Source organism: Chenopodium album, chromosome 17 (genome assembly GCF_948465745.1).
Source record: "Chenopodium album chromosome 17, dcCheAlbu1.1, whole genome shotgun sequence".
Lineage (NCBI taxonomy): Eukaryota > Viridiplantae > Streptophyta > Magnoliopsida > Caryophyllales > Amaranthaceae > Chenopodium > Chenopodium album.
In genome coordinates, this window is record NC_137850.1 from 14,845,785 (window position 1) to 14,867,976 (window position 22,192).

The 22,192-nt window shown below is 34.3% G+C and overlaps 1 pseudogene; it reads right to left on the reverse strand.

The window, feature by feature from the left end:
- Positions 1–1,698: 1,698 nt before the first annotated feature.
- Positions 1,699–10,360, reverse strand: LOC145588695 (protein FAR1-RELATED SEQUENCE 9-like; annotated as a pseudogene).
- Positions 10,361–22,192: the final 11,832 nt, after the last annotated feature.

Consider the following 22,192-nt stretch of genomic DNA (forward strand, 5'->3'; position numbering starts at 1 on the left):
ACACTTAAGGATATAAAAATAAAAAGGCTAAGCATTATATATTGGCCTTTGCCATTATTTATGCAATATAGAGGTAATGATTAGTGTCCGAACCAAAACCAAGCAAACAACCAAATGACTCATGGTTGATCAGACAATTACCTACATGGTCCTTGTAGTGGTGTCCATAATTCGGATAAAAATCGAAATCCAATCCAATCCAAACCAAATTACCAATTCAGATTGGATCCGAATTTTAAATTGGTTCAGATCGGATTAAGATTTTTTTAAAATTCGGATTTTTGGATTGGATCCAATCCAAACCAAAAATGGAATTATAAAATTAAGCTTGTATAAATATAGATTTCTTTGTTTTTGAAATTTAGCTCAAATACTTACTACTACATAACATAAATTAGGGAGACTTTGTATTAATTAATTAACGACTTGATGTTGAACTATTTATGTTAATCATGATTTTGAAGACTTGTATTTACATTAAAACTTTATTTTTATAATCGTATTAAGCGCTAAAAAATAATGTATTATAATTCGGATTTTTAGATCGGATCCAAATAATCGAATATTAATTTTGATTGGATTGGCTTGGATTGGGAGAGAAATTCAAATCGGATTAGATTGGAATATTGAAAATCGAATTATATTTTGGATTGGATCGGATTTGGACTAAATTCAAACAGAAAACCGAACAGACAACCCTAGGTCCTTGTGTCGTGTACTTGATCTGTCAAGCTATATCCATGTGTGGATGTTTTAAGAACTAAATAATTTTTCTTCAAGTATCACCAACCTATAGTCCTATACAGTATGTTTGTACCCATAGCTAAACTAGAGCAAGAGAAAGCTAAATTTTATTACTTCCTCCGTCTTTAAATAAATGAAACGTTTTCCTTTTTAGGTCGTGTTAAATAAATGAAACGTTTACTTTTTTAGTAACTTCTCTCTATTTTTCAATAATATTGTGCTAACTAATGGTCCCCATAAAACTCCTTACTCTCTTCTCTCTCCTCAACTTATACCCCACTATCTATTCTTTTAATAAATTCAAGTAACCTTCCTAAAACTCCGTGAATGTCAAAACGTTTCATTTATTTAAACACAGAAGGAGTACTAAACAAACCTATCACACATGAAAGGAAAAGTCAATAAACATTGTTATGCTAACCAAAACTAAAGCACATAGATGAATGTAAGAATTGTAAATTTGTAACAAATGGATTACTAGTAAACACAGCTTGAAGTTTAAATTTTGCATATCCTTACCGAGTACTGACATTTCCTAAAGCATAAAAGTTTCCTTTTTGTTTGCCTAACTTCATCACTTTTCTTCCAAATTTATTTGCAATTATTTGTAGAATCCACTTTCCCGTAAACAATCTACCACTAAAAATAATATCCTTTGTCTGAAAGCTTGACATAACTAATAGACTTGCTTCCAATAATAATTCCACCATTAATAGTATTAGTCAAATATTGGAAACAAGTAACTTGTAATCCAAGTGAGGATAAGGAATGAAGGATAATATTACCATCAATGCAAGTCGGAAATTTGTTTAAATATAATGCACAACCACAAATTTAATATATATTGGATATGAGGGGCTAATGAAATGTCAAATTAATCCACTAAATGCATAAATTAATTTCTACACAATTCAGATAAACTAGTCTCAGTTCATAATAGGCCTTGTAAACTCCTTATAATAATTGAGCAAAATATCTCTGCAACAACATAAAAAGCATAGCAATATGAAAACAGGTAATGACTAAGTCGTATGGCCCATAAAAGAGAATGTCTCTAGCCTCATCTAAAAACATGTGATGCACCTATGGACAGAAAAAGGTTTTTTTTACAAAAAATTAAATGGCTTTCCTCTGAAATAAGGAAGTAATGTACTAAATAGATAAATAGATGATAAGATCTGAAAATAATTCAGCAAATTAAGAAACAAATATTCTGCCTACAGCAATGTTAGGTGAAGTAAGCAATCTCAAATATAAAATACTTAAAATAAAATAAATAGCTTTGAGTAAATCAAGAAAAGGGAATATTCCAGTTCACAAACCTCGGACATTGGCCTGTGATGCCTTTCTACTTCAACCCCCACAGACTGAGAAGTATGGTGCACTCTAAGCCTTCTGAGATGATGACCAGATTCAGTGACCGATGGACTTGAAAAATAAGAACTCTGGCCAACAATGCCATGTCCATGATGCCCATAGGTAGCAAGATTTGGACTAGGTGTGAAATTAAATTTCCCACATTTGATCCTGGCCCATGCCTAGGAAAAACAAACCCTGGCAGGAAATCTAATGCAGTTTGCTGCCTTCCATCTTGATTAGTGATTGGAGGAACCCAAGGAAAGGAGGGCCACTGATGGTAATATAAATTATGTGCAATGAACCCAGCACCTCTACCTACCATTTTAACTTATAGCAGAAGACAGAAGAAACAGCAGCAGCAGACCAACAACGACACCATACCGAGGCCACTACAAGGTCATGCAGAGAACCGTTAAAGTGTAGCAGACAAGCACAAGGCTATTGTTTGTTACTGTGGTAAAGTTAGAAGAAGACAAGAGTAGTACTAATAGCAATTAAGGCTATGTTGGTCAACCGTTGTAAGGAAGTAGTAATATAAATAGAAGTAGTCCAGAAAATTATTTGTATTTCGACATTTGAGAGTTATGGCCTAAAGCCATTTACGCATTTCAAAGCTTTAAGCTAATACAATCGACAATCTTCCTTCTTTTTTTTTTTTCTTGAGTGAAACACGCTACACCGTTGCATTATGCTCCATTTGGTGAACATAATCACCATCAAGAGTATCATAGCTTCTAACGGCTAGGCTGTGATGATGCAGATGATGTGAGTGGCCTTGTAGGTCAGGCAATAGTCTACTCTCAATTAAATTGCCAGCTCTCAAACTAGAGTTGATAGCTAAAGATGAATGAGACAGATTTCCAGAAAAGCTAGGAGCAAGCACCATCCTGGGCATGTCTGGTGAGGTGGAAGGCCTTGAACTTACAGAGATATCATTGAGCCACTACCACATAGGCAATGGTGATTGTGAGGGATATAGAACTAAAGGAAAAAGAGGATTCCCGGATGCAAGTAGTGTATTATACAGTGTGGGATCTGACAGGTATTGATAACTAGCCCTGGATTGAAATCTCCACGTGGCACTACAGGATAGATAATGGCGCTTGGATGAGGATGGGTGTTATAGCTTGAATGAAGACCAACGCCTATTCTCAAGACAGGATGTTCTTGAACATTCATCTGAGAAAAATTCCAAGGTGACATCAATGATGTATGGGAGGAGGAATCATTCAAATGAACTGAAAGATTATTTGACAAGTTGTTTTCTGCTTGTCGAGGACCACTAGAGCTTCCCACTTCAAATATTTGTCTTGAACCACCTGGTACTTCCCTTTTCTTGTCAGCTATATTTTGTATGCTGACTTTAGGATCAGAGCTATTATCCTCTTGCTTCCCCAAAGAGCTAGGACCTCCTACAGAATAATCGACATTAGAAGAGGAGCTCATTGATAGTCTTGTTGGCTCAGCAACATCACCACCGACACCTGCACCTCCTGCATTTAAATTTGGACCTTGATCAGTATTACAGTCAGAGATCAGATTCCCCGTTGACCCAGGCCCCCTACAGAATAATAGACATTAGAAGAGGAGCTCATTGATAGTCTTGTTGGCTCAGCAACATCACCGCCGACACCTGCACCTCCTGCATTTAAATTTGGACCCTGATCAGTATTATAGTCAGAGATCAGATTCCTCGTTGACCTAGGGACTTCATTGAAATAACTATAAACTAAGCTTGGGACAATGCGAACATGGTTTGGTTCCTTATGTAATGAAGAGGGTGAACCATGATAATGTTCTGTCAAGCATGGGCTAGACTGATCAGAATTGCTGCACCGGCACAACTAAAGTTGCAGGACCTGCATAGAATTAAAACATTAGAAAAAAAAGCCTTGGTTGATAGTAAGAAAATAAAGACATACTACAGCTCGTAAACTAAATACAGAACCAAACAAAACATTTCAATAATACAGCTCGTACACTTGATACAGAACCAATAAAAAAATTTTAAATGATTTTTCATGAAATAAAGTGGAAGTTTACTTTGCAGGCATGTAATCTGTCCAAATACTTTAGTTTTTTTTTTACAGCATAAGTAACTCAACAAAACTCAACCGAGTTAGCATAACATTCCAACCCCTATTCTATGGCAAAAGTGACTTGATCTTGTCTCAGGAATACATTGATACAAATACCTTATGAACTTGAGATGAATATACTATGTTAGAAACTAACAAAATGTATCCTATGCTATTATATATATTTTTCAGAATGTGAAAAGTTCCACCAGGCAGTGTACAATGTACAGTACATACTCTTACTCCTGATGTAGAATTTCAGGGTCTTAAAAAATATTTGGAAAGTGACCCCCTTTGGATGAAAAACTCTAAGATAAACGAAACAATCAGACTAGTGGGGATAAAAAACCATAAGATTACCTTATAAGGCTATTAAGATACTTCACCTTAATTGATTTGAGCTTGTTTGCGGTTAAACTCTCATAGAATAAATTGTAAAGGAGGGTTGAAAATAATTTAAAGTCTAAAGACTCTAAACACAATAAATATAAATAAAATGGTAGAATGCAATTAGTTACATCATGTTAGCAACTTACATTGTATGGTTACACAAAATGATTTTTTTTTTTTTTTTTTATTTCAATCAATTAAATTTTTTTATACATACGAGAATTTACTACTAAACCAACACAGATTACACCTACTTTGTCACAAAGGATAGTCAAATCATTTGTGCTACATTAAAACTTTCATGGCTATTAACTTATTATTTAATTTCACAACCTCATCTAGGAAAAAAGTGAAAGTAGCTAAACAAAATGGTTATACTTCCTTCGTTTTTTTATTAATAATCACAACATTAGGGATTTCACGCTTGTCAATGCACATTTAAAAAGATCCCAAGTGACTATTTTTTCCAACAAATAAATCACAAACGACGATTAAAGGAGTGTGTGTTAATAGTGTAAAATTCCAAACGTTGCGATTAAAAAGAGGAAAAAAAAAAAAAACAGAGGAAATATTATTTAATTGTATTGTAAATCCAAGTACCCTATAACCAAATACCCAACCAGCAAAATAATGGTAACCAACCTTACGAATGAACATGCCTAGGTAGAATAATCCAATGGGTTGGTCAGGATTAAAGAACTTAGGGTTCAAGTTGACTAATGTTACTTCACAACTCAACCCAACGTGTTAAGGGTGTTTAAACACCCTATTTTATTTCAGTTCTTCATGCACTATAGATAAATATTGTATTTGCCCATAAAATTTAGTCAAATTATAAATCATAACAAAGATTTATTTATAGCAATATTCAATGATAAAATGATGTATAAGTCCAACCAAAACAAAGTTAGATTATACCAGTAAAACAACAATGACATTCAAAGGGATTTAAGACATGCATAGACGATTCCTTCTAATCCTAGAAAACTGGCAAAGAAAAGGCAAACCAAAATTAAAAAAGGTTTTTGGGTAGCGAGACTTAGGCCCCGTTCTTTAGAGCTGCTCTGCTCTGCTTTGCTCTGCTCTGCTGAAATCTGCTCTGCTTTGCTCTGCAGAAATCTGCTCTGCTGTGCTCTGCTCTGCTTCAATCTGCTCTGCGCTGCTCTGCCCTGCTCTGCTTAAAATTAATACTTAATATCGAATAATAATAATAATAATAATAAATAATTAATATTTAATAATAATAATAATAATTAATATTTAATAATAATATTAATATTAAAAACTAATATTTAATAATAATAATTATTATTAATAATTAATAATTAATAATTAATATTTAATAATAATATTAATAATAATAATAATAATTAATATTTAATAATTATAATAATAATTAATATTTAATAATTATAATATTAATAATAATATTTATTATAAAATAATTGTATTATTAATAATAATAATTAATATTTAATAATAATTATAATAATTATAATAATGATAATAATAGTAATAATAATACTTATAACTAATAATATTAATTTATTTTTATAATAAAAATTAATATTAAGATAATAACTAATATTCAAAGATAATTAATTGTTAATTGTTAATTTTTAATAATAATAATAATAATAATAATAAAATAATATTTAATAATAATGATAATTATAATTAATATAATAATAATAATAATAATAAATATTTAATAATAAAATTTAATGATTAATAATAATGCGATAATATTAGTAGTAGTACTAGTAGTAGTACTAATAATAATAATAATAATAATAATAATAATAATAATAATAATAATAATAAATAGTAATAAATAATAATAATAATATTAATAATAATAATAATGAAATCTGCTCGGCTCTGCTTTGCTCTGCTCTGCTCGGCTCTGCTCTGCTCTGCTTCAATCTGCTCTGCTCTGCTGTAATCTGCTCTGCTCTGCCTAGAAGCTCAAAAGAACAGGGCCTTACTGCAATTGCAAGTAATGCTAATTCGCTTTTTTGATAAGTCGTTCACATCTAGCACAATTTCATATAATCAGTGTAAAATATGATTTTCATGGTTGATTGGGTAAAATCGAGTTTAGTCAAGTTTAGCCCTAAGATTTCAGGTTTGATAAATTCAAATTTCGAGCTACAATTAATAAGAATTTTCTTAAGAAAACTAGAATGTCATGTGTCTCTCTTTGAACACCTTTTTTTTTTTTTTTTTTTTTTTTGGAGTTGCAGCCCCCCTGCTCATGCTTCTTCTCTTTAACTCAATCTTTATTTTCTTCCAATTCAGGCCTATTTAATAAATAATTTTCCTATCAATTACATTCTTTATATTTACTCTAATGTCATGCCCCTTAACCTCAAACAACTTTCATGTCCTCATCTAAATAAATTTCATGCACATATTGAAATAGAGAAGATTTCTAAATTTCTAATATAATAACAATTTCAAATTTCAATACAAATGCCATATATAGTCCTTTAGTCATATGATGAAATAAAAAGTAAAAACACTTTAAAAACCAAAACAAAAATTGTGGACATTGTCAGTAAAACAAGGTTTTATTCAAAACCCATTATTGTACTCGTATTTTTTAAAGGACCGTCGGCCCTAGTTTTCCGATTGTATATGAAAAACTACGTCCCTCCCTCCCAACAAATAAAATTACACACAGCACAACCTCAAAATTCAAGACAATAACATCAACTCAATTAATGCTCCACCAACACATGCATAATTAAATAAGTACATTTGGCAAACAAACTACGAAACTAAATTAACACAACTATATACTATCATGAATTCCAATGAAACACTCAATTTAATCAACCATCTAAACATCAAGTTATCACAAAGCAAAGCAAAGGATATATCAAATGTAATAATAATGAGAATAACGGTAAATTCCAATGAAACACTCAATTTAATCAACACCCATAATACCACCAAACCAAAACCACATTTATGAAATAATGTCATAATTCAATTGGAGAAACCAGTACATAAGTTAACCACAAATAAATCAAAATTTAAACATCAAGTTATCAAAAGGAACCAAATTATTCTAAGTCCCAAATGTCATCGGTTAATCCATTGGTGCAGCCCCAGATAAAGCCTTATTGCCAGTTGCCACTAAGACAACAGTTGAAAATGATCCATAATTCACAAATGCAAAAGAAAATAACCTTAATCTACCAGTAAAATTATATTGTTCCATAAATACTGCATTAAAGTTTTCCACAAGTGCTACATGTATAAGGTTTCAAAGTTTTCAAAAGCAGCACATTTAAGTACTTGTACTTATCAAGCATATAAAAGGAAGAACCTACTATACACAAGAAAGGGTAAAATTTAAAATTACAGCTTTAAGACATTGTAAAGTAAATGATATTTCCAAAGTTCAAGCTAAACTTACTGCAGGTTAGACGGATGCCACTGAACTTTCACCATTTGAGCCACCTTGTGAAACCCCATGATGTTGGTTCTTCACAGCAGCAACCTTTTTTGCAACTTCCTCCTGAGCATTCATAACTACATTGTAAACCTGAATAGATTTTACACCTTCTTGCACAAATTTAATGGCTTCCAACCGTAGGTTGTCATATCTAATTGTCAGAGACTCACGAGAAATGGTTAGTTCCTTGACAGCATGTTCGTCCAATGAACCTCCGCTTTTGGCATTTCTTGTCCATCTTTTCAATAGGTAATCTGAAGGAAGAGTAAGAACATTTTTTGCTCTGAAAACTGCTAATATGTGCCTACATATGACACTTGAAAATTCAAACTTTTGGCAGCTACAACTAGCATTTGTTTCTAAAGATTTGTAAGTAACAATATAAGCTCTATGATCTTCCCCAAACTTAGCTACACAAAGCATGATGACTCCTTCTGATTCCTCTAATTCTATTGCAGTATTAGCGAGGGTCTTAACAGGATCCTCTTGGAACTTCATGAATATTTTTCTGGTGTGAACATTTGCAGCCTGTTTCTCCATTGGTGATGGGGTCTTCAGCATAGGCATTCTGTAACTCGTATCATCATTTGCCAGTAGTACATTCTCATGCCAACTCCCAACATCTTTTTTATAATCTTTGATCAGCCCTTGTAATGTGGTGTCAGAAGTTATAAAACAATCAAAGTACATATTTCTACCCTTGTTCTCATCACCATAGAGCTCGCGGAAGAAAGTGTCTCACAAAAAAACAGGCACCACATACGCCGAGCATCATAAATTGATTGCATCCATTCATCATCCATCAAATCATACTACTCTAAAAGTGTTCCCCGCCTTGATTCAAATTTCCCAATCATGTCACTCTCATCAACAAAATTCCTGAACTCTACCTCAAAAGTAAACATGACCCAAATGGGTTTGTATCTCTCTAAACATGTTCCATTTACAATAACGAAGCTGGGCATTGGGCAAAACTTGAGATACTGCCATCTGCACAAACCTAGCAGGCTCTATTCTAATCGAGACTAGGCTTTGACCTGACATCACATGAAGCCATGTTTGGAACAGCCAAACATAGGCAGCCCCTAATTCATCAAGCATTAAAGCACAGCCAAAAAGTGTTGGCTGCCCATGATGATTTAATCCCGTAAATGTTGCAAAGGGTACTTTATAGCCATCATACAGTATAAGGTACAGAAAATCACAGTATCACCAAAGTAGGTATAGTTAATTCGGGAAGTAGCATCAATCAAAATATTGGCAGTCAAAGGATCATGATCGCCCTAAATTGCGTAATAGAAATTAGGAAATTTTTTAAATTACCACCAAAAAATGTATCCATTTTCAAAATAACCACCCGTTTAAATTTTTTTTTTTTTAAATTACCACCCCTTAAATTGAATAATTACTCAGATTACCACCTTTTCAAAATTCTGGTGGGTTTTCCGTCTGTGTGCCCCACCTAATGGCTACTAACCGCTATTTTGACCCTTTGACTGATTTTCCCCTGATTTATCTCTTTAAAATAGCTCTCCCAACTTTAATTTGCATTTCCTTCACCAAATTCCACTATAATTCGGGTAAATAGGTAGAATTGGGGGTTTTATGAAATTAGGGTTCATGCTTCAATTGAATTGGGGGTTTTCTTAAATTAGGGTTTCTATTTTAATTGAATTGGGGGTATTCTAAAATTAGGGTTCCTACTTCACTTAAATTGGGGTTGTTATGAAATTAGGGTTCTTTCCACTTTCCCCTTTGTTTGAAGTGTTTCTGTTGAGAGCGGCTCCTTTCTCTGCCTCCCATGGTGGTTTCAGGTAAGAAGGAGGAGAAAAGAGGTGACTCCTTTGCAATCAATTATCCAACAGTTACTCCTTTGCTGAACAAACAAAAAATTAGGGTTTTAGTTTACTAATTTATAGAGTTGTTGAGAATTTATGAAGAAAGAGGGAGGAGAAAGTGGCTTATTCAGAAAATTAATGAAGAAATTGAATGAGGAAGGGGTTTGGTTGAGTTAAATAGCATGGAGAGAGAGAGTGAAGTTGAGATAAATGAATAAAAAGAGGGAAATACGGTAGGTAGGGCCCGCAGACGGAAAATCCACTGAAATTTTGAAATGGGCGGTAATCTGAGTGATTTTTTAATTTAAGGAATGGTAATTTAAAAAAAAATTAATTAAACGAATGGTTATTTTTAAAATGGATACATTTTTGAGGTGGTAATTTAAAAATTTTCCTAGAAATTAGGATTATGTGTGCTTTCGCTTCAGGTAATCCAATACAAGCTGACTCCCACCGCCTAAGGACCTTTGCCTCCTCATGTTCATTAATATCACTGTGACGATGAAAATTTTCACACAAATGAACCAATAACTTCCTTATTTGGGTAAAACTAAGAGCTAAGTACTTATATGCAGTGATATGCTAGTCAATTCATTACTCAGTACAAAATTCAGCTAAATTTCACTTTCCTTAAAAATATCACCGCGAAAACTAAACCATTAATGCAGGTAAGCAAAATTAGAAGAACAAAATTTACCCAAAATAAGTTTATTATAATTATCAAACAAAGCACATAAATATTGTCCAGCTCATTCATAGTCCTCGGGCAAATTCGAGACTAACATTCAATAAAATCTTCACATTTCTTCTAATTACAACAGGATAATTTAACCTTATTTAAAAAAAAAAAATAGATGGAAAATTACTTTCCCCCCCCCCCCCCTCCCCCCCAAAAAAAAAAAAAAAAAGAGAAATCATTATGTTTAAACAAGAATCATTAGTTTTCCCAAATTTCCCCAAAATATGCTACATTCTGTATAATTGGCTATGAAGCAAGATAAATTCAATAAGTTTAAATCATAAAACAAAAATAATAAACACATAAAACAGTGAAAAAAAGGGATTCAAATTACCTGGTAAACTGATAAATTGAAGAACCCTAAGAACAATATGTAGTCCAAGGTAAGAAAATATAGACAATTGACACTCCGTAATTGAGCGCCAAGACCTAATTAAATTACTTTGGTCGCTGATTCCCAACTGTTGTGCCGGTAAAGAGAGAAAAATTTTACGGCTATTTCATAAAATTCCACTAAGAACTTTAAAACACCAAATGCCATCGGACTTTTAAGAATCCACCAAATGCCACTCAGTTTTTAAATAATTCACCGAGTGTCATTAATGACTAAGAGAGTCTCCATTAGTCATTAAGGCTTAATCATGACACATGTGGACACATGTCAGTTAGTTATTGGTATTAAAAAATAAAATAAAATAAAAAAACTCTAAATCCTAACCCAACCCAGCCCCACAACCGTAACCACTTGCCAAAGCCAACCGACAGCCCAAAGCCAGCCGCCGAACTCCTTGACCTCTTGCCGGAACCCCCTAACCTTTCGTCGGATCCCGTTGGAACCCCTTGAGCTCCCGTTGGAACCCCTTGACCCCACCAAAACCATCGACTCCACTTAGTCCCCCTTTCCTCCTCCCGGAAAACCAACCCAAGCCACCGCAACCGTCTCATGCAATGCCCAAAACTCTGCCTGCCCGACTCCAACACCCAGACGATGACCCTTAAAACTCCGTTTACCTGACGACCCCCACCTTGATCCCCACCCCAGCCCACGCAACCACCACACGCGCCAACACGACGCATCACCATAGCCACCGAAACCGACCATGGAAACCTAGAATAGAACCCAACTGTGGAAACCCTTCACCCTCAAACGGCCGATTTCGTCGTTTTAAGGGTGGAGGATAGGAGGAGTGGTTTTGCATGGTGGTTGGAAAACGCTGGGTGTTTTGATCAAAGCTCGTGTTGGTGGGATTTGGAGTCGGGGCAAGTTGTGTGGGTGGTTTTGGGGGTCGGCGATGGGTCAGGTGGGGTGTTAAAGGGCCGATCGGCCGTTTTTCGGTGGTTAAGGGGGTGGGCGACCGTTTTCTGGCAAGAAAAGGGGAGGGGCTAGGGTTTGGTGGTGGTGGGAAGGTGGCTGGGAAAATTTTGGGTTTTTTTTTTTGTTTTTCTTTTAATTTTTATGAATTAAGATAAATAGACCAATTATATCATGACATGTGTCATGATTAAACCCTAATGACTAACGGAGTTAACAGTTGTAAGTCATTATTGGCACTCGGTGAATTATTTAAAAACTGAGTGGCATTACATGAATTTTGAAAAGTTCGATGGCATTTGGTGAATTTTTAAAGTTCTCAGTGGCAATTGGTGAAATAGCCGAAAATTTTACGAGTAGGATTTTTGGTGACGCCTTTTTGAACTATATTTAGAAAGAGCTGGCAAAATGGATAGTTGGGTCGTATTCGTGCTTCATTTCGGGTTCATTTTATAAAGTACTGTCGGATTGAGTTACGGAGTATTGTTTTGTGTCGTGTCGTGTATGTTTGAGTTTCTCACAATAGATTAAAAAAGCTTGGATGTTTAGGCTAGAAATTAGACTAGTTCTGACCCTTTTTTATCTTAATTTACTTTAGTTTTCCTATTTAGCTTTCAATAAATCTACATGAATAGTATAGATATCCGTCCGTCTACCTTTGGTGGAGTTGTTAGTTTATTGTTTATGTTTAGGGTTTGTTTATGTGCTAGGGTTTATCAAAAAGGTATTTATCTTTTTCGTTATTGTCAGTTTGTTGGTAATGATTTATTTGAGATCGCAACTGTTGTCAAGTTTTCAAATGCGTTCAAACGAATTAGATGAAAATCATCCGTACGGCTACAACAAATTGTTAGACCGTCTCTCCGAAAAGGTTGTATATTCCAGGGATGTGTGCGAGAGATGTACCACAGTGCAAGATCTTTTCAACGATCATAGCTTTGATGAAGGAAACCCTAATTTGATTCAATTTATGTATTTGTTAATTTAGATTTCATTTGTAGATGACAGATGGCTTTTTATTAATGAATTGATTTGTTTAAAAAAAAACGTTTCTCACAATAGGTTTGGGTTTGGTTTGTATCGACCTCGTGTAGGGGTGAAATTTCTTTTTTGGAAAATTCTACTATAACCCTTTGGTATGGACTTTTTCAAGTTGTGCCCCCTCCTTTTCAAATTTACACACTTTAACCTTCTGAAATTTGCTATATACATCCGGGTGCACCGTACACCTAAGGTTAGTTTTTGCTTTCATATGATGATTAAATGAAAAACAATCAACAAAATGAGAACAAAATACTCATGGGAGTATGGTACACCTGGGTGTATATAACAATCTCTCAAATCTTCAACTTACAATTAAGTATCAATAGTGACGTTGCTGTTATCCTACCGTTAACTGTCAATGTTAGTGGGCCCACTTTACACCTATTAAATTTTTTCTCGATTTGCGTGGTAAAAAATGTTCCGTTAAAGGTTATGTGTCAGTTTGACCCTTTAAGATTCAAATTGAGCTTGAATTTGGAAAAAAAAATATGTAAAAGCCTCATTTTGGGAATTCGAATTTGTATTGTTAAAGAATAACGACAAAATAGGGCTTTGCATTATTTTTAGCTAAATTCGAGCTCAATTTGGTTCCTTAAGGGTCAAAATGACCTTTAAAACCTAAAACTGGACATTTTTTAGCATGCAAATCGAGACAAAAAGTTTTGATAGGTGTGAAGTGGGCTCCACTAACGATGACCGTTAACGATAGGATAACAACAAGGTCACTATTGATACATAATTATGAGTTAAGTATAAAGTTGGGGTCTAACCTTTTCATTTTTTCATCTTTTGGGACCTCCCACTTTTGTTTTCACCATTTGGGATCTCATGGGTAGAATCTGGCCCAAAAGTTAGTCCATTGGGTTAAATAAGTTAGTCCCCTAAAAAGGGTTAAAAAGAAAATAAATCTCCTCTAAAATGTTAGTCCCCTTATAAATGCTTGTACAAGTTAATTTCGCATCAGAATTTCAGATTACAACTTCAAAAAGATTAATAAAATTCGTGAAAGCATACCAATAAAATCAAGCAATCGTAATTTCATGAATTTAAATCCCAGTTTTTAAACACGAGCAGTCACTGGGTTTTGCTTTCACAAATTAAAGAATCTTAATTCCAAATCAAAATTTCAAATAACAATCAAAATAATAAAATGAAATGGGGCAAGACACAAAAACTACGAAACAAATCGCTAAGTGCAACCAAATTCATGTAAGCAAACTGACTTAAGTATAAGTCTCAAAGTATTCGCCAAATTTCACGAATTATGTTTGATATATCATATGTGGTCCCAAAAGTTAAGTATAAGTCTCAAAGCATTCGCTAAAAAAATAAATATAAAATACGGGCAAATACAAGTTTATATGTCAGATTAACGAATTTTGTTAATCTGGTGACAATTTCCGTAAATATATTCAAAAAGAATGGTCATTTATTTAGTACTTTTGCACAGCTGTCCAATTATTACTTGCAACTTGCATTTAGTAAATTACGCATGTATCCCTTAACTAATACATGAAAAGACGCATGTACCCCTCAACTAGTACATGAAATTTTTATTTTTAACAAAACATAAAGGATTTAAAATAACAAAAAACAAAAAACCCTTAGCAAACCACCCATGACCTACCTTCCCCTAAGCCACTCCCAAATTTCCCATGGATTCCGGCAGCCTGAATTGTTCGGTAAGGCGGCAACCTCATCCATTTTTGGCCAGTCCTTCCCCCTCCCTCTAATCTCCCTTTCCCTCTCTTTCCGGCCAACACTCAAAAATCCCTGTAAATCCTCAAAAAAACCCTAAAAAATGTCGAAAACCCTCATTGAAACCCTTCAAATTCGAAACCCCACCCATCAAAACCCTTGAAACCCGAAATCGCACACATCGAAACCCTTGAAACCCGTAACCCCACCCATCGAAACTGTAAAGGGAAACTAGGCGGGGGTTTTAGGTTTAGCCGGAATATAAAGAAGGGCAGCACTAACGGATTTTTATCGTGGTTGATGATTAGGGTGGCTAGGGAATTAGGGAAGGGCGACAAGGTGGTTGGGGAAGGGAGGTAGAGGTGGCTGGGGCCTGGGTGTGTATCGGTTTCATAGAGGTGAGGGGCAGGAAAGAGGGTAAGGATAGAGGGAATGAAAAGAGGAAAAAATGATAAATAATTTTTTTTCAAAAAAAAATTACTTTTCGATAAAAAAAAAATTACTTTTCGACCAATTATAGTGGAACACGTGGATAGGTAACCTGCTGTAGAAGGTGGGATGACCTGCTGGGCTGGATAAAGTAGAAAGGGGTGTAAAGGTGGGATTAATCAGCTATAATCGAATGGCGGGATTAATAAACTAAGCCCGACGAAAGGTTGGGTTATTAGAATCAAATTTTCCTTTTTTTAATGTAAAGTATACGATCTCAATTAGATTTTCATTAAAATGATAACTTTTATTCATAACATGGTAACTTTTATATATCTAGGGAGTAACTTAAGTACCCGATTTTAAATTTTATGACCACATTAATGAACGGATAAAGTATTTTATTATGTTGATTAAACCAAAAGTATACATCAGGCAATATATATGAGATTATGAATGGACAAGAGTAATTATAATCTAAAAGGTAAAATGCATATTGATATCTCTAAATCTAATTTCTTTATTTTTTTTTCTTTTATTCAATATTGAATTAAAATTAAGATATGTAGCACCATGATAAGATGGGGTACATATTATTGTGAATGAATAATCAAATAATGTAAAAAATATCACTATTATGCATTATGTTAACTTTAGTTTCGATTTTATGAGATTTAATATTTGAACTCTTAAAACCGTGCAATTGCACGCACTATACTAGTATTTTGCTAATCTGTATTTCCTATTTGTTTTGGTTCGCCATGTTTACCATAATGGTAAGTAGTGTTGACTATTTTCAGGTGGAGTCATGAATGAGCATATGGGAAACCTGAGATTTGCTTCACCTAGTTTAGGAACGTTGGTTTTGTCTTTATTTTGAGTACTCATAACAATGTTACTATTTTTATAAGCATTCATAAAAGAAAGTTGAGTTTCCGCTGTAAGTTTTGTTATATGAGTTAAGTATTTTGAGTAGCCTTGCGTAATCACGCGGCGGTAACACTCCTGAGTCTATCTCTACGGTATAATTATACGTGTTATACTAGTATTTCCGTAGAGGGAGATTTGGGGGTGTTACAATTGGCCTCTACTCGATTTTTATTGTGAAAAGTATTTCCTGCAATCTCAAAGGCACGCAAACAAAGATTTAATTTGCTACAAACTATTATTAAGCTAAATTGGTTGAATATTAATGCAACAATTCTATAATATTCGTGATCACTTTAATTAAAAACACATCTTAATAGTCGTGATTTTCAATTACATATTCCTTTTAACATGCAATCGGTGATCAATAAATATAATAGAATTAACATTAATATTGAAAGCAATTTAACCATAATATCATTAGTCAAATCAAATCATAATAATAACCCTAATCATGATACTAGCAATAAGAATAAAAATAATAGTAATTAAGTGAATTAATTACTCACGTTCCGCGTTTCTTTAGATTGTTACATCATGAATAAATTGTTTGTGTAGGCGTCGTTCGAAGTGCGCCTACGTTAAGCATGTGTGAATATGCTTGGCACTCTTAGGAAGTGGGAATTGACATATACGATTAGGGACAAGGAAAGTAGGGAGCCGCCAATAAGTTTTTAAGGAACTTTTGAACCGTTCACGGATCATAAAGGCAACCATGAATAAAGGGACAACAATGGGGAACAACGATTGACCCGTGAAGGTTACACCCCATTCATAATCCATGAGATTACTAACTCCATATGGTTCGGAACCACAAAAGTAGGATCGAGGATGATCGTACGAAGTGAGTCATGGAGTCACATTCGCCCGTATTGGCCTATACTCGATTCTTATTGTCAAAAGTATTTTCTGTGATCTCAAAGACATACAAACAAAATATTCAATTCTCTCCAAACTATTATTATGCTAAATTGGTTGAATATTAATGCAACACATAATTCTAAAATATTCGTGATCACTTCGATTAAATAACAAGATTAAAAAGGAACTTAAACCGATTGTCCAAATTATCTTATTAGTCGTGACTTTCAATTACATATTCCCTTTAAACATGCAATATGGTGATCAATAAAAACATAATAGAATTAACATCAATATTGGAAGCAATTCAACAATAAATTGTTAGTCAAATTAAATATAAATAAACCTAATCATGATAATAGCAATAAAAAAAATAAGAGTAATTAAGTGAATTAATTACTCACTTTCCACGTTTCCTTGAATTGCTACATCATGAATAAACTGTTAGTAACTTCAATAAAAATATAAATCAAATTGAAACAATTAAATTAAAAGGTAAAGTTGATTTGGTCCAAACCCTCAGTTAATTATACCTTTCACGCCTTGGTTTAAGGACGGAACCTCGGGTCAAGTATGGACTCCTTGGAGTGCTTAGGGGAAATATTATAAGAGAAAAGGGAGGCTAGTATTTAGGCTAAAGAGGGAGAAGAGAATGATTTTTGGTGTTAGAAGAGAGAGAATGATTTTTGGTGCCCTGAACAGCAAAAATGAGGCTCGTATTTTTAGAGGAAATGAGTAGAGGATCACACTGAACCCTAGAAAAGATAAAAACGCTAATTTGGGGCACTGTGACACGGCATGTGTCTGCTGCGACACGGCAATGAGTGTCGTGACACAGTACAGGTTACGTGGCGCATTGTGCAATTTTGCCCTAAATACGTGTAAACTAACAAAGCGCGTGAAAAGTGTACGTGGAGAACACGCAGACAAATCCCGTGCCACGGTATGTGTACCGTAACATGGCAAAGGGCACCGCGACACGGCATTGTACTGTCCACCGTGGCGCGACACGTGGCGCCATGTCACGGTGCACAACCTACCCAAAATTGCGTCCAGATTCATAAACGCGTGGGAAAACACGGAAAAGACACGAAAAAAGCACCGTGTCATGGTAATACCGTGTCACGGTACAAGGCACCGTTACACATCAGCTTTTGCCACATCGCGGCATTTTAGCTGTGCACGGTAATTCCAGTTTTTTTGGCATTTTTAAAACTATAATAACTTTTGATCCGTAACTCGGAATAAGGAATATAATATATCATTGGAAATATTATCAAATCTTTTTTTTAACCCAATAAGAATCAGGTCAAAACCATTTTTAGATTTTAAAATATGGACGTTTTAGTGAAAGGGTGTCGGTTTTGCGCCGAGTTTAGTATTTTGTTCATATCTTCTTCGTTTTAAATCGGAATTGGGCTTATGATATATCTTCTAAAAGCTTATTTTAAAGACTATCCAAAGAAATAATAATTGGATCAAAATTATGGGGCCACAAAATCAATTTCTCTCGGTTTTGTGACGTGGACACGAAAAGTGGAAATTAAGTTATAGTTTAGGGAAATGAGCTAGGAATTGGATTGGTTTATGAAATGTATTGAGAATGACTATGGATTTAAGAACTCCAATGGTTAAATACTCAGCCTGACCAATAATGGCGATGAAAGGTTGTTCATCATCGGGTTTGGTTTTAGGGAGACATTTTTAGGTGTCTACATAAGCCCCCACTTTGACCGAGTTTGTAGAAATGTCAGTTTCGAAAACGATAGTCAAATTAGTTGATTGGGAAAAAGAATGATTTAAGACGTTCTATGATCCTAAATCACTCTGTATACGCCGATACCTGCAGAAAAATGTGAGTTCCACAGATAAAAGAGTAAAGGGATAGAATACGTATCTGACACCAGTGTATCGGTGGCGAAGGAGTTTGGTACCTTTCTATGCTTGAAGAAATCCACCAGATGAATATTGTTATGATATAATCGCTGACTTCTTCGCCTTGAGAGGTGGCAACGATCGACAATTTTCCATGCCCGAGGAAAAATTTGTCTAATGATGAGGTTGCAAGTCTCTGTGTATCAAGAACCTTGCGCCGTGAATCATCTTCGCTTGGGAGGTGATCACTGAAAAAATGATGATGGTTCGATTGTCCCTGAACATGGGCTGTAGATGGTTCGCTTGTCCCCACACGTGGGCTGTAGATGGTTCGCTTGTCCCCGAACGTGGGCTGTAGATGGTTCGCTTGTCCCCGAACGTGGGTTGTAGATGGTTCGCTTGTCCTTGAACGTGGGCTGTAAATGGTTCGCTTGTCCCCGAACGTGGGTTGTAAAAGGTTTGTTTGTCCCCGAACATGGGCTGTAAATGGTTCGCTTGTCCCCGAGCGTGGGCTGTAAATGAGACCTGGAAAATGAAATTTGCCAAGGGACTAGTATATACTGTGATTGACTTGACCAACTAACTTAACCAAGCTTGACTTGACATCATGTTGTGATTGACTTGACCAACTAACTTAACCAAGCTTGACTTGACATCATGTGTATAGTGAGCGTTTGCACAAACACAAGCAACCGACAATGCAAAAAGCAAAAAATTTCCGTCATTTTTGTCATGAGTGGAGGGTACCGACTTTCTCCCGAAAAAGAAAGACGTGAAAAATGAATTTTTGTTTTTGGACTTCCCTCGATGAAAGTTTTGGAAATGTTTTTGAACTTCCCCAAAAGAAAAGACATGAAGAAGGGAAGAAGTTTTAAACTTCCTTGTCGAGCAAATAGAGAAAAGCAAGGTAAATCACATGAATATTTGTCGAATTAAATTGCTTTTCTTGTAAATATGTATGCATGATGCTTGTTCTTAGGCCAAGAGGCTAAGGACAATCACATCATGTGACACGATAGATGAATGAACTTAGGTCATGGAGCTAAGCATCATATATGGTGTAAAGAAACGATCTTGAACATCACCTAGGTCTGGAAGCTAAGCACGTATGAGTATGAACGTTGCTTAGGTCAAGGAACTAAGCACTATATGCGTTGTATGATTACAAATCATTGATATATAAATGTTGCTAAGCACATTATGCGATGCGGGAAACAATGAACATTGCTCAGGTTAGGAAGCTAAGCAAGTATACAATGTTTCTTCTAATGAATGTTGTCTTGAAATATGATGAAGCATGCGCGGTAGGAAAACAAGATTTTATGATAAAGGGTTCCTAAGGGAAAGATGATATGGCTAAGTATGTGTGAAAGAAGTGTGTGAATGTGATACTAAGGATGGCTGCAAAGGCTGTGGTGATTGAAATTGATAAGTGCATATTATACCATATTTTTAGTCCCTAATATTAGTCTTATTATTGCCTTTTATTTATTATTTTAGGAAATTTATTTACTTTTATAATTTTAGTAGTATATTCATATTAGATTTATTCTTTTATTAAGTTTCTTATATTATTATAAGTACTTAATATGTTTATCATTATTTTGTGATTAGGAAATGGAGGAAAACTACTTCCCACTAGCTCACAAGTCACGTGAAGAGAACCAAGGAGGCAAGGAGTTGCAAATTAAAAGAAAAGAAAAAAGATAAGAAGGAATGCCTAATTATTAGGCGTGGAAACCAAAGAACCAAACTGAGTGTTCATCTTCAATGAGAGCTAACAAATTCATCCATAAAGCAAGAAACAATATAATGAAGATGAATATTTATCCTAAACCAAGGATCTATCGCTTCAAACCCAGGAAACCTAGGTTGTTTTCAGTTATAAAAATCCCCAATTATCCCTCCCAAAAACACACAAGTTCTACCACAAAAAAATACGAGAAGTTTGCGAGGCTTAGTAGAGCACGAATTGGTCCAAGGTTGATCGATTGTGTGGTATTGGAAGGTGAAGGAACGAATTTGACGGTGAATTTGAGCAGCGGCTGTTTGATTCTTGGCTCAGTTCATAACTTCTCCTTAATTTACACCTCATATTTTAATTTTGTGATTAATTTGTTTGCTTCTACTTGGTGAATTGGATGTAATTTGATCTTTAATTTCCTATTTATGTTTCGTCGTTTAAACGTTGAGTATAATCGTATTTCAATATTCAAGTTTGATATTTAATTGATTCACATGATTCTTTCCTTGTTTTTATATGAACGTTTAATTTATTTATACTTGTAATTTGACATTATTGCGAGGAAGTAATTAGACTGTGCTAAATTATTACTTGATGCGGCGTTAATTAATAATTTAGAGTGAATGACTCGATACTACTAGTTTGAGTGGCTCAATCGTCGTTTTGTTGAGTTTGTGGGTTGTTCTATTAAATCAAGTTTATTGGCGTAGAAAGTGTATTAGTAAGATTCTAATTTCTAGTGAGCTGTACATGTCAAATCCACTGCGTCGGTAATTTGACTACCTAAGTATTAAGTTGAATATTGAAGGAGACTATATGAAAGGAAGTTGGGAACTAAGTTATGTCTGAACGAATTGGTATCACATTGGTGGTTTGCTTGTCGTCTATTCTAAATAATAGATTAGTATATTATTTTATCTTGTTTGGTTTAAATACTCGTTCGATTAAACCCCCCATTCTTATGTATATAGTGTAAATAGTATTTTTTAATGTATATATAGTTTACGTTTCGAGTTGATTTTGAGTTTATAGAGATTAATTAATCTTCTCGTGGGTTCGAACCTTACTTACCCTTTTTACTAGTTGTTAATATTTTTGAAGGTTTAAGTTAAGGTAAATTATTAATTAATTTTATACGGTAAACGACTCATATCAAATTTTGGTGCCGTTGCCGGGGAGATATTGTATACTTGAAAACTCAAAGTCTAATTTCGTTTGTTGTGGTTTCACGCCAATCTGTGAAGAATGTTGAGTTGTTAGATAATTTTTATGCTTGAATATAAGTATAAGTACTTAGTCTAATTTTTCTAATAATAAGTAAATAAAAATATTTTTATGAAGCTTGAGTTATACCTGATGTTTATCTTTGCTAGAAGCTTATAGATATATTATATATGTCTGAAAGATAAGTTGACTTATATTGATTTGCTATTAATGTGCATTCATATGATTTCGTGCCTAATTGTGGGTTAATCAAGTATTTTTATGAATATTAATTTTAGTAGCATTGCTGAATAGATTTGTAACTGTTTTTATAGCTTTTGAAGGTCAAAAGATGAATAAGTTGAGCTATAGATAATTCTAAAATGAACTGATTAACAAGAATTAAAACTGTAGGTAGAGTACCCAATGAAATTCAATTACTGAGCTTTACCTCTGTTAGATGCACATTGATATTAAGGTCAAAC